Genomic DNA, 14,674 nt, shown 5'->3' on the forward strand with positions numbered 1-14,674 from the left:
AGCGGTAATCCGTCTGGTATTTATGAGGCTACACTCACTGGGCCTCAGCCCAAAAAAATAGTTAGACTCTCCAAGAGAAAGTTGTGTTTGACAGGGGAATGGGGAGTGGATGGTATTTTGGGTGGGGGTGATGGGAATAGTGAGGTTTATATGGAATTATTTTATGTTATTTGAAATTCAGGGTTAGTTAAGAGAATATAGTGGTATAGATGGGTCGTGACCGGACTCACTCTCCAGTACAGTAGGTGGCGGTGTATGCACCTGTAAATTGGTTGCGATTCGCCAATAAAACTTGAAGAAGAAGAAGAAGAAGAAGAAGAAGAAGAAGAAGAAGAAGAAGAAGAAGAAGAAGAAGAAGAAGAAGAAGAAGAAGAAGAAGAAGAAGTTGTTGTTGTTCTTCCAAGTGGCTCTTGGGTAAAAAAGGGTGTTGTTGAACGTTTTCTTGACTTGACTTTTATAGATCAGTTAAACTCTTTATATATAATTTTTCTGAAGTAAGATCAGCCTACATGAGATGTTTATTTGTCACAACTTACATCGTCTTCTGGTATTTAATTAGATGTTTGATTGCTCTGGTCTAATCTTTATCTGAACGCTATGACAAAGGAATAGCGAATAACTGTTGCCTACACATTTCTTGTCATGTGAAGAAACGCTGAAGAAACAGTAGCTTGCTTGATGGATCTGGTAAGTTTGGTTGCCTTTTAACAGTAGTGGATAGCTCTGCTGTGCTGTATAAAATGATACGTTTGGCTAACTTTTAACATTATAGCTCTGCTGTGTGGCATAAAAAGGTGAATTTCGTTAACTAACAGTAGCCTATAGCTCTGCTATGCTGTATCAAATGTATTGGCCTAGTTTTCATAATATTTGATCTTCCGCATCAATGGTTCCATTTGAACTACTCGACAAAAGAAACCATGGCGGTAATTAAAACTTGTTGGGATATTTTGTCCTTCAGCAAAGTAACCTATTAGCCTATCGCACACAGACCCTTACAAAAAAAGATTGCAGTTTTGCAGCTGCAGTAAAAGTGCAGTAACTACAGTCAGTGGTGTAAAGTACTTAAGTACAAATACTTTAAAGTACTACTTAAGTAGTTTTTTTGGGGTATATGTACTTTACTTTACTATTTATATTTTTGACAACTTTTACTAAACTACATTCCTAAAGAAAATTATGTACTTTTTACTCCATACATTTTCCCTGACACCCGAAAGTATTCGTTACATTTTGAATGCTTAGCATGACAGGAAAATTGCCTAATTCACACATTTATCAAGAGAAAATCCCTGGTCATCCCTACTGGCCCTGATCTGACTCACTAAACACATGCTTCGTTTGTAAATGACGTCTGAGTGTTGGAGCATGCCCCTGGCTATCCGTAAACTAAAAAAACAAGAAAATGATGCTGTCTTGTTTGCGATATTTCAGTATATTTAAAACCAAATACTTTTAGACTCTTACTCAAGTAGTATTTTACTGGGTTAATTTTACTTGAGTAATTTTCTAGTAAGGTATCTTTACTTTTACTCAAGTATGACAATTGGGTACTTTTTCCACCACTGACTACTGTCGACTGGTATTTTGGATGCAGTAATTGCAGAATAACTGTAACTGCAGTTATACTGCAATCTGACTGCAATCTTTTTTTGTAAGGGGATTGATACAAGGCAATGGGCAACGAGCAGGTAAAGTCATAATCATGGAGAAATAATTCAGCCTAGCCTACACCTTTTTCTTTAGAATAGCCGGACAGTGAAACAAAAATCACATCAATCATGTAAGTTCAGGTAGGCAGCGGTCTACAACATAAGTAGAAGACACCACAGCAATTTGATATTGCTTTCTGTCAAGTACAAGGAACTGCATGGGCACACATAGCACACATTCAACCTCCCAAAAAACCTACTCACCAAACAGATGTCTGTCATGGGGTGAAAAAAAATAATTGTGAAATTTCAGGCAGAACCTAACCCGAACGTCTATGTTATAGAACATAATAGGTTCTAAGGTTTATAACCCTGACATAATTATTTCAACACTCAAAATCAGCGAATGAGCCCCTTTTCAAATTATGAACAAATTATTATTTTCTATTTTATTGTTTTATTCCATCAAGGTTGTAGTCACGCTGAGTATGCATTAGTTGAAGCTCAATGTAAAATTAAAATCTCCCTACCATCATGGTCCTCTGTAGCTCAGCTGGTAGAGCATGGCGCTTGTAACGCCAGGGTAGTGAGTTCGATCCCCGGGACCACCCATACACAAAAATGTATGCACGCATGACTGTAGGTCGCTTTGGATAAAAGCGTCAGCTAAATGGCATATTATATTATATTAAGCCAATATGACACCAAAACTCGCAAATCAACTTGATTGGAGATACACAATACACTCCCCACCTCTCGTCATGAGCTGTCCAGCCGTTACGGAGAACCATATACCGGATTTCTAACAGGGTCCTTAGCAATTGAGTTTTCAGAGTATTTTCTGTGCCTACCTAGCTCAAATTCTCGACGTCGGATTAAAATGAGACTATAGCATCCATAAAGTGACCATTGGACTTAAAAATGTTTGAATTGACTAAATTTGTAGGTGCAACAATAGTTATTACATTTATAATTTATCGCTCTCATGTGCACATTTGCGTCCGTTAAGAACCAACGATGTGCTACCATTTTGTAGCATTTCTGACAATGCTAACATATTTTCTGCCAAATCTCAGAGTTCTATCTAAGTGGGTCAGCAACTCAGTTGCTCGGCAACAATACAGCGGCTATTAGCTAACATTAGCTTGCTTGTCCAAAGTCCAGCAGCTAGCCTCTGTAGCTAGCTAGCTAACACCAGTCAGCTGAAAGTTAGCTAGCTAGCTAACGAACAGGTAAAGAAAGGTAGCCAGCTATATTTGTTTATGGAAGGTTTGTTACACAAATAACTTCAGCCATTAGCTAGCTAGAGCCAGACAACATCTGAACTCGACACATAAGCTAGCAAATGATACAGTGATGGAAAAAAGTATTTGATCCCCTGCTGATTTTGTACGTTTGCCCACTGACAAAGAAATGATCAGTCTATAATTTTAATGGTAGGTTTATTTGAACAGTGAGAGACAGAATAACAACAACAAAATCCAGAAAAAAGCATGTCAAAAATGTTATGAATTGATTTGCATTTTAATGAGGGAAATAAGTATTTGACCCCTCTGCAAAACATGACTTGGTACTTGGTGGCAAAACCCTTGTTGGCAATCACAGAGATCAGACGTTTCTTGTAGTTGGCCACCAGGTTTGCACACATCTCAGGATTTTGTCCCACTCCTCTTTGCAGATCTTCTCCAAGTCATTAAGGTTTCGAGGCTAACGTTTGGCAACTCTAACCTTCAGCTCCCTCCACAGATTTTCTATGGGATTAAGGTCTGGAGACTGGCTAGGCCACTCCAGGACCTTAATGTGCTTCTTCTTGAGCCACTCCTTTGTTGCCTTGGCCGTGTGTTTTGGGTCATTGTCATGCTGGAATACCCATCCACGACCCATTTTCAATGCCCTGGCTGAGGGAAGGAGGTTCTCACCCAAGATCTGACGGTACATGGCCCCGTCCATCGTCCCTTTTGATGCGGTGAAGTTGTCCTGTCCCCTTAGCAGAAAAACACCCCCAAAGCATAATGTTTCCACCTCCATGTTTGACGGTGGGGATGGTGTTCTTGGGGTCATAGGCAGCATTCCTCCTCCTCCAAACACAGCGAGTTGAGTTGATGCCAAAGAGCTCCATTTTGGTCTCATCTGACCAGAACATTTTCACCAGTTCTCCTCTGAATCATTCAGATGTTCATTGGCAAACTTCAGACGGGTATGTATGCACTTTCTTGAGCAGGGGGACCTTGCGGGCGCTGCAGGATTTAAGTCCTTCACGGCGTAGTGTGTTACCAATTGTTTTCTTGGTGACTATGGTCCCAGCTGCCTTGAGATCATTGACAAGATCCTCCCGTGTAGGTCTGGGCTGATTCCTCACCGTTCTCATGATCATTGCAACTCCACGAGTTGAGATCTTGCATGGAGCCCCAGGCCGAGGGAGATTGACAGTTATTTTGTGTTTCTTCCATTTGCGAATAATCGCACCAACTGTTGTCACCTTCTCACCAAGCTGCTTGGCGATGGTCTTGTAGCCCATTCCAGCCTTGTGTAGGTCTACAATCTTGTCCCTGACATCCTTGGAGAGCTCTTTGGTCTTGGCCATGGTGGAGAGTTTGGAATCTGATTGATTGATTGCTTCTGTGGACATGTGTCTTTTATACAGGTAACAAGCTGAGATTAGGAGCACTCCCTTTAAGAGTATGCTCCTAATCTCAGCTCGTTACATTTATAAAAGACACCTGGGAGCCAGAAATCTTTCTGATTGAGAGGGGGTCAAATACTTATTTCCCTCATTAAAATGTAAATACATTTATAACATTTTTGACATGGTTTTTCTGGATTTTGTTGTTGTTATTCTGTCTCTCACTGTTCAAATAAACCTACCATTAACATTATAGACTGATCATTTCTTTGTCAGTGGGCAAACGTACAAAATCAGCAGGGGATCAAATACTTTTTTCCCTCACTGTAGCTAGTTCACGTCCAAATGCCGGTCGTACATTTTTCCACAAAACATAGCTAGCTAGCGAGCTACATAAGTTCAAAACCTACACCAAACTTTGGCAAATTGTCCAAGCTATGGTAAGAGCTAGCCATATTTCACTGTCAGACAGAACACAACTCAAACTGTAGCTGAGAAAACAAATGCACATGTAAACAGCACGTTGTGCACTGCAGTGTGCAAATGCATGCTTGCTAGCATCAAGAAAAACTCACCCGTTTTGAACATCCAGAATACATTCCAGTATGCTCCTTCTCCTGTCTTGACATTTTAATCAAAATCTGTGCTGATCAACAGTTCCAAACTAACAACTCTGCCATTTGTATTTACATTATAACAGGATCTGGATGCTGGACTAGCCAAACCCTAATTATATAAATGTATAGGATGCATAACTGCAACGCTTTAGGCTAGAAACAAGCTGTAAAAGGCACAAGAAAGACTATTGTACATGGGGATATCTTTGTTTAGTTTCTATGGCTGAGTTATATGACCTTCAAGTATTCAACCTTTAATTCAATGACAACCATTTTCCTTTACTTAGCTTTCAATGAGAATTGAGTCGTATTTTACAATGTAAGACTGTCACAATCAATTGAGCTATTCACCGTCTGAATGCTGCAGACAATTACTTATGACTATCCATGGTCAATTCTAAACATACTTTAATAGTTAGTTCAAAACTGATTTGAGCTATTATAGGGCAACAGCCAGCAGACCAGGGTTTAAACCAGAAACCCTGGCAGTTATGCAAGCATACCACCTGTGCTACTGTAAACTTTTTGGCAGAGGCCAAATTAAAGTTTACAGTAGCACTGCCAATGGCAGACTTGGTTAATGTAATGAAATGTTGTATAATGCACCTTTTTAAAAGAAAATCACCTTCCAGTGTAAAAAGCAGGGAATTTCTATACAAAAAACTAAGTTGTAAGTGAGAAGTAGGGATTGGTCTGAAGCTGAAAAAGAAAGGAAATTCACGAGGTTTGAATCCTAAGCAACCTGCATACACATAGTTGGAAGTACAATAGACCAACGAAGCTACTGTAGTAGGTCAAAGCTGTGGGCTGTAAAACCTTGGTAGTGCATGGGTGGAGTAGGCATTGTGGCACTCGTGAATTTTTTTTTTTTTTTTTTTTTTTACCAATACCTCCTTCTCACTTTTTAAAAAAAAATAGATGTCTTGACTGTGAGGGCACATGAATATAGGAGTGTCTTGTCTACTAAATTGCATAGCGACTGTAAAATAGGCTACTTTAAAGGCAGACTCAGCTAAATGATGCCACAAGCAGCACTGCAGACATTGCAATGAGCGAGATGCAAGACTTCACTCTCACTCAGTCACACACAGTATCTGTGAATGTGCAAGGGTACACTTCACGCTGTTCCAGCATGGTAGCCACTGGACCAAAACAGTGGAGAAGTTTAGCCTCGCGCTTCAACGCTCTTGGTTATTGCGGAAATTGACTCACTATGCTGTTTACTTTGTGCATATAGCCTACGTCATATTGCTGAGTCTACCTTTAAACTCACAATATGCTATTCTGTTCTTATGACTATTTTTGAATGTTTTTAGTTTACTAATGTTTCTTAATTCCTGCTTAAAGATGTATTAGACTGTTTGTATAGGCCTACCTCAAGTCCCGGCAGTGGAAGGGGAGGCTATTTCTTTCCTTTTCCATCTTTCACAGTTTGGAAGGGGAGGGGACATTCGGCCCGTATCTTGAAAGAGGGAGGAGCTCCTCATTCCGGTTCTGCTCCTTGTTCTAGAATCTCTTAATCTCTCCACGTATGAACCCAGAAGTTAATCGAGCGGCTGACCAATTACGTGAGACTTTAGTTCTGGGTTAATCAAGATTCACTCAGGGGTGAAATATGTGTTCAACTCAAATGAATGCTCAATGAAAGGTTCTGAACATAAGACATTACAAGTGTTATAGGTTTTGACATTTGTACTAAGAGTAAAAAAATATATACAGTGGGGGGAAAAAGTATTTAGTCAGCCACCAATTGTGCAAGTTCTCCCACTTAAAAAGATGAGAGAGGCCTGTAATTTTCATCATAGGTACATGTCAACTATGACAGACAAAATGAGAAAACAAAATCCAGAAAATCACATTGTAGGATTTTTTATGAATTTATTTGCAAATTATGGTGGAAAATAAGTATTTGGTCAATAACAAAAGTTTCTCAATACTTTGTTATATACCCTTTGTTGGCAATGACACAGGTCAAACGTTTTCTGTAAGTCTTCACAAGGTTTTCACACACTGTTGCTGGTATTTTGGCCCATTCCTCCATGCAGATCTCCTCTAGAGCAGTGATGTTTTGGGGCTGTCGCTGGGCAACACGGACTTTCAACTCCCTCCAAAGATTTTCTATGGGGTTGAGATCTGGAGACTGGCTAGGCCACTCCAGGACCTTGAAATGCTTCTTACGAAGCCACTCCTTCGTTGCCCGGGCTGTGTGTTTGAGATCATTGTCATGCTGAAAGACCCAGCCACGTTTCATCTTCAATGCCCTTGCTGATGGAAGGAGGTTTTCACTCAAAATCTCACGATACATGGCCCCATTCATTCTTTCCTTTACACGGATCAGTCGTCCTGGTCCCTTTGCAGAAAAACAGCCCCAAAGCATGATGTTTCCACCCCCATGCTTCACAGTAGGTATGGTGTTCTTTGGATGCAACTCAGCATTCTTTGTCCTCCAAACACGACGAGTTGAGTATTTACCAAAAAGTTATATTTTGGTTTCATCTGACCATATGACATTCTCCCAATCCTCTTCTGGATCATCCAAATGCACTCTAGCAAACTTCAGACGGGCCTGGACATGTACTGGCTTAAGCAGGGGGACACGTCTGGCACTGCAGGATTTGAGTCCCTGGCGGCGTAGTGTGTTACTGATAGTAGGCTTTGTTACTTTGGTCCTAGCTCTCTGCAGGTCATTCACTAGGTCCCCCCGTGTGGTTCTGGGATTTTTGCTCACCGTTCTTGTGATCATTTTGACCCCACGGGGTGAGATCTTGCGTGGAGCCCCAGATCGAGGGAGATTATCAGTGGTCTTGTATGTTTTCCATTTCCTAATAATTGCTCCCACAGTTGATTTCTTCAAACCAAGCTGCTTACCTATTGCAGATTCAGTCTTCTCAGCCTGGTGCAGGTCTACAATTTTGTTTCTGGTGTCCTTTGACAGCTCTTTGGTCTTGGCCATAGTGGAGTTTGGAGTGTGACTGTTTGAGGTTGTGGACAAGTGTATTTTATACTGATAACAAGTTCAAACAGGTGCCATTAATACAGGTAACGAGTGGAGGACAGAGGAGCCTCTTAAAGAAGAAGTTACAGGTCTGTGAGAGCCAGAAATCTTGCTTGTTTGTAGGTGACCAAATACTTATTTTCCACCATAATTTGCAAATAAATTCATTAAAAATCCTACAATGTGATTTTCTGGATTTTTTTCTTCTCAATTTTTCTGTCATAGTTGACGTGTACCTATGATGAAAATTACAGGCCTCTCTCATCTTTTTAAGTGGGAGAACTTGCACAATTGGTGGCTGACTAAATACTTTTTTTCCCCACTGTACCACTTCTGTTTGAAAAATGTGCCAAAGTGATCTAATTATATTCTATGTACAATACTTCCTGTGGTCACCAGGACAGAGCTAGCCCGTCCCCCTCCACCCTGCCGGAGTCCCCTGGTCACAACTCTCCCGGTAGCGCCTTACTGCTGGGTCTGAAGAGGGTGTCTGTTTGGCTGGTAGACTGCAGGAAAACATCAGGGCAGAGTGGAACTGTGAGAGAAGGACATGAGGAGGGAGATGGAGATTTTATTTCATCAAGTAAGAACAATGGTGTGTGTGGATAAGACTACAATCTGTTCCTGCAACTTCTGTTAATTGATTGATAAAAAATATACTGGATATTGATGATAATATTTGTTTATGGACCCACATTTCCAAAACGTAGTTATTCAATGTCTTTGTTTCACAGGGGACACCCCTAACCGTCGTTCTCTCAGTGGGAGGGACTTATCATCTGGAGAGCCTCAACAACATCATGCTGACGAGACAGAGAAGAGTCTCTCCCGATCAGAACACCCCAAGAAACACCAGCAGAGACGTACAGGGAAGAAACCTCACCACTGCTGCTCTGACTTTGGGAAGAGTTTCACTACACGAAGGTCCTTAATTCACCAGCGGATTTCCACAGGAGAGAAACCATACCGCTGCCCTCAGTGCGGGAAGACTTTTGCTGCATCTAATACCTTAAAGTCTCATCTAAGAATCCATACAGGAGAGAAACCGTACTGCTGCTCTCAGTGTGGAAAGAGTTTTGCTGCATCTAACACCTTAAAATCTCATCTGAGAATCCATACAGGAGAGAAACCGTACAGCTGCTCTCAGTGTGGGAAGAGTTTCACTTGTCCAGGGGGTCTTAAAGTACATAGAAGAAGCCATACAGGAGAGAAACCTTACAGATGCTCACAGTGTGGAAAGAGTTTCACTGCTTCTCACACCTTAAAATTCCATCTGAGAATTCATACAGGGGAGAAGCCTTACCCCTGCCTTGATTGTGGGAAAGGCTTTGTTAACTTGGGAGCTCTAACCATACACCAGCGTGTACACACTGGAGAGAAGCCTTATAGCTGTGAACAGTGTGGAAAGAGCTTTGCTGTATCAGAAAAACTAACTATACACCAGCGCATACACACTGGAGAGAAACCTTATAGCTGTGATCAGTGTGGGCAATGCTTTGCTCGGTCAGGAGAGCTGACTACACACCAGATAACACACACTGGAGTGAAGCCTTATAGCTGTCACCAGTGTGGGAGGAGCTTTGCTCTAGCTTCCACCCTGACTACACACCAGCGAACACACACTGGAGAAAAACCTTATAGCTGTTATCATTGTGGGAAGAGCTGTGCTCGAGCTTCCTCCCTGACGAGACACCATCGAACACACACTGGAGAGAGAACTTATGTTTGTCTATGTGGAAAGAGCTTTGCTCTAGCTTCCACCCTGAATAGACACCAGCGAACACACACTGGAGAGAAGCCTTATAGCTGTCATCAGTGTGGGAAGAGCTTTGCTCGAGCTTCCTCCCTAACCAGACACCAACGAACACACACTGGAGAGAAGCCTTACAGCTGTGATCAGTGTGGGAAGACCTTTGCTCTATCAGAACACCTGAATAGACACCTGCGAACACACACAGGAGAGAAGCCTTATAGCTGTGATCAGTGTGGGAAGAGCTTTGCTCTAACTGACAGCCTGACTACACACCAGCGAACACACACTGGAGAGAAGCCCTATAGCTGTGATCAATGTGGGAAAAGCTTCAGTCAATCAGGGACCCTGAATTCACACCAGCGAACACACACTGGAGAGAAACCTTATGTCTGTCTATGTGGGAAGAGCTTTGCTCTATCAGGACATCTTAATTCACACCAGCGAACACACACTGGAGAGAAACCTTATGTCTGTCAATGTGGAAAGAGCTTTTCTCATTTAGGGCCAATGAAAAAACACCAGAAAACAGAAATGTGCCGTATTTGATCTCCCTCCTATCCAACACCAGTTCCAGATCCCTAAATAAAGGATCAATAGAAAACATCTAGTAAACAGTCATATCCATCTCCCATTCTTAAACAGTTGACTTAGTCTGATCACCATGGTAACCTCTGAGGAGCATAATATGCAGCTCTGATCTAGGATCAGGTCCCCTGTGTCTGTGTAATATCACACATTTGTGATCTAAATTGATACATGTTATCATAGAAAATGTCATAGTGAACCTGTGTGTTAATAATTGTATCTTCTTTCATATACTCATGATACTATTATTATTAAATGTCATTATGTAGAATAATGTTTCAACAATAGTAGGTGTGTATTCAATTGATCAATAAATTCAATCCATTATCTTCTGAACAACGTCTGCTTATCACTTTAATTTGATATTTTATTTATGTAAATTATTTATTTCCAAAATTGATTAAAATGCTCGTAAAACTATAATAAATTATACTTTACATAATAATATCCATGAACAACAATATAAACGCAACTTGTAAAGTATTGGTCCCATGTTTCATGAGCTGAAATAAAAGATCCCAGAAATTTGACATACACAAAAATATTATTTCTCTCATTTTGTGCACAAATTTGTTTACATCCCTATTAGTGAGCATTTCTCCTTTGCCAAGATAATCCATCCACCTGACAGGTATGGCAGATCAAGAAGCTGATAAACCTTTCCCACCTAGACAAAAGGAACACCTACGTGAGAATGCTGTTCATTGACTACAGCTCAGGGTTCAACACCATAGTGCCCTCCAAGCTCATCACTAAGTTAAGGACCCTGGGACTGAACACCTCCCTCTGCAACTGGATTCTGGACGTCCTGACAGGCCTCCCCCAGGTGGAAATGGTAGGCAACAACACATCCGCCACGCTGACCCACAACACGGGAGCTCCTCAACACGGGAGCTCGTCAGGGGTGTGTGCTCAATCCCCTCCTGTACTCTGTTCACCCACGGCTGGGTGGCCGCGCATGACTCCAAAACCATCATTTAAGTTTGCAGATGACACGACGGTGGTAGGCCTGATCACCGACAATGATACGACAGCCTATAGGGAAGAGGTCAGAGACCTGGCAGTGTGATGCCAGGACAACAACCTCTCCCTCAACGTGGCCAAGACAAAGGAGCTTATCGTGGACTACAGGAAACTAAGGGACGAATTCATCAACAGGGCTGTAGTGGAGCGGGTCAAGAGCGTCAAGTTCCTCAGTGTCCACATCAGTAAGGACCTATCATGGTCCAAACGCACAAACACAGTCTTGAAGAGGGCACAACGCCCCTTCCCCCTCAGGAGGCTGAAAATATTTGTCATGGGCCCTCAGATCCTCAAAAAGTTATACAGCTGCACCATTGAGAGCATCTTGACAGGCTGCATCCCCGCTTGGTATGGCAACTGCTCGGCATCCAACCGCAAGGTGCTACAGAGGGTAATGCATACTGCCCAGTACATCATTAGGGCCAAAGTTTCCTGCCATCCAGGACTTCTATACCAGGCGGTGTCAGAGGAAGGCCTTAAAAATTGTCAAGACTCCAGCCACCCAAGTCATAGACTGTTCCCTCTGCTACCGCACGGCAAGCGGTACCGGAGCGCCAAGTCTGGGACCAAAAGGCTCCTGAACAGCTTCTACCCCCAAGCCATAAGACTGCTGAACAGTTAATCAAGTAGCTACCCAGACTATTTACAGTGCATTTGGAAAGCATTCAGACCCCTTGACTTTTTCCACATTGTGTTACGTTACAGCCTTATTCTAAAATTGATTAAATTGTTTTTTGTCCTCATCAATCTACACATAATACCCCATAATGACAAAGCAAAAACAGTTTTTTTTTTTTTTACATTTTTGCAAATTTATTAAAAATAAGTATTCAGACCCTTTACTCAGTGCTTTGTTGAAGCACCTTCGGCAGCGAATATAGACTTGAGTCTTCTTGGGTATGACGCTACAAGCTTGGCACACTTGTATTTGGGGAGTTTCTCCCATTCTTCTCTGCAGATCTTCTCAAGCTCTGTCAGGTTGGATGGGGATCGTCGCTGCACAGCTATTTTCAGGTCTCTCCAGAGATGTTAGATCGGGTTCAAGTCCGGGCTCTGGCCACTCGAGGACATTGAGACTTGTCTCCTGCGTTGTCTTGGCTGTGTGCGTAGGGTTGTTGTCCTGTTGGAAGGTGAACCTTCGCCCCAGTGTGAGGTCCTGAGCGCTCTGGAGCAGGTTTTCATCAAGGATCTCTCTGTACTTTGCTCCGTTCATCTTTCCCTCGATCCTGACTAGTCTCCCACTCCCTGCCGCTGAAAAACATCCCCACAGCATGATGCTGCCACCACCATGCTTTACCATAGGGATGGTGCCAGGTTTCCTCCAGACGTGACGCTTAGCATTCAGGGCAAAGAGTTCAATCTTGGTTTCATCAGACCAGAGAATCTTGTTCCTCATGGTCTGAGAGTCCTTTAGGTGCCTTTTAGCAAACTCCAAGCGGGCTGTCATGTGCCTTTTACTGAGGAGTGGCTTCCATCTGGCCACTCTACCATAAAGGCCTGATTGGTGCAGTGCTGCAGAGATGGTTGTCCTTCTGGAAGGTTCTCAATTTCCACAGAGGAATTCTGAAGCTCTGTCAGAGTGACCATCGGGTTCATGGTCACCTCCCTGACCAAGGCCCTTCTTCCCCGATTGGTTAGTTTGGCCGGGCAGCCAGCTCTAGGAAGAGTCTTGGTTTTTCCAAACTTCTTCCATTTAAGAATGATGGAGGCCACTGTGTTCTTGGGGACCTTCAATGCTGCAGACATTTTTTGGTACCCTTCCCCAGATCTGTGCCTCAACACAATCCTGTCTCGGAGCTCTGCTGACAATTCCTTCGACCTCATGGCTTGGTTTTTGCTCTGACATGCACTGTCAACTGTGGGACCTTTTATATAGACAGGTGTGTGCCTTTCCAAACCATGTCCAATCAATTGAATTTACCACAGGTGGACTCTCAAGGATGATCAATGGAAACGGGATGCACCTGAGCTCAATTTTGAGTTTCATAGTAAAGGGTCTGAATACTTATATAAATAAGGTATTTCTGTTTGTTTTTAATACATTTGCAAAAATTTCTAAAAACCTGTTTTCACTTTGTCATTATGTGGTATTGTGTGTCGATTGAAGAGGGGGAAAAAATAATTTAATCAATTTTAGAATACGTCTGTAAAGTAACAAAATGTGGAAAAAGTCAAGGGGTCTGAATACTTTCCGAAGGCACTGTTCATCTACCCCCTTTATTAGTATTTATCAACAGAATTCTCACTAGACCCTACTCACATACTCACGTCAACACACACACACACACACACACACTTGGGCGCCCCACACAGACACACTTTCATACTCTTCAAATATGCTGCTGCTACTCTGTTTATCCTGATTGACTAGTCACTTTTACCCCTATTGCATTACCTCAACTACCTGGCACCCCTGCACATTGACTCAGTACTGCTAGTCCTTATAGCCTCATTAATACCTCAACTACCTGGTACCCCTGCACATTGACTCAGTACTGGTACTCCTTGTATATAGCCTCATTATTGTTTTTATTGTGTTACTATTTCCTTTTTTATTTAGCAAATATTTGTCTTACGTTTTTAACCCTGCATTGTTGGGAATGGGCTCGTAAGTAAGCAATTCACTCTAAAGTATACAACTTTCTATTTGGCGCATGTGACCAATAAGATTTGATTTGAGTAGTAGAGGGCTAAGTGAGGCTCCTGAGAGGATCCCTGTGAGTAGGCCGAGGCCAATCGAGAGTGATTGGATTAATATGTGATGTGCTTCACTAAGGTTGGTTTCTTAGCGTTCATAGCCATGGTTATCAACTGTACCACAGAAATTGAATTTAAGTCACAGAAAATATGTTGTGGTGGCAACTGCAAAGTAAACATAGTGGGCAGAACAAGCAAGATGTGGACAGAGCCTAGCACGAGCTAACGACAGTCTATTGGCTCGTTCTAGCATGTATTTGCATATTTACGTTAGGGAACGCCTACTCTGAAATGAGCGTGTGCAAGAACTAAATTCGCCCTTGCACTCCTAAACAACGCACGTTTTTGAAACTTTGGCAAATGGTAAAGTCTACAAAACGTAGTCCTCTCTGTTTGTAACAGATTCTAGTTTTGGAAACAGAAACCTGTATTGAGATCAAATATTCCATCGATGAAAAGAATTGCAAAATGTAGGCCAAAATCCTTTTCGCTCCATCTTCTCCCACTTCCAGCCACTAGGCTTCCGCTCACCACCATATTTGGTAGTGAGTGGGAACGCCAACCGGATGCTTCACATTTATACCTCCAGTGAAATATCTTTCTCATGGTTCAGTCTGTGGCTGGACTCTCGAAGAGAACTCTGTTCCAAGTGTCTGTCAGGTAGACGATAACAGAGAACAGGATTCTTGGTGAATAGGGTGTTGTTGAATGTTTTCTTTACTTGACTTT

General features: G+C 42.2%; 1 long non-coding RNA gene across 1 annotated transcript; it reads left to right on the forward strand.

Moving 5' to 3' along the window:
* Positions 1 to 345: 345 nt before the first annotated feature.
* Positions 346 to 10,756, forward strand: LOC311145203. The gene is made up of 3 exons (XR_014614567.1): positions 346 to 687; positions 8,287 to 8,470; positions 8,622 to 10,756. It is a non-coding gene; the product is annotated as an uncharacterized lncRNA (long non-coding RNA).
* Positions 10,757 to 14,674: the final 3,918 nt, after the last annotated feature.

The sequence above is a fragment of the Coregonus lavaretus genome (genome assembly GCF_964263955.1).
Source record: "Coregonus lavaretus genome assembly, chromosome: 2".
In the NCBI taxonomy this organism is placed as follows: Eukaryota; Metazoa; Chordata; class Actinopteri; order Salmoniformes; family Salmonidae; genus Coregonus; species Coregonus lavaretus.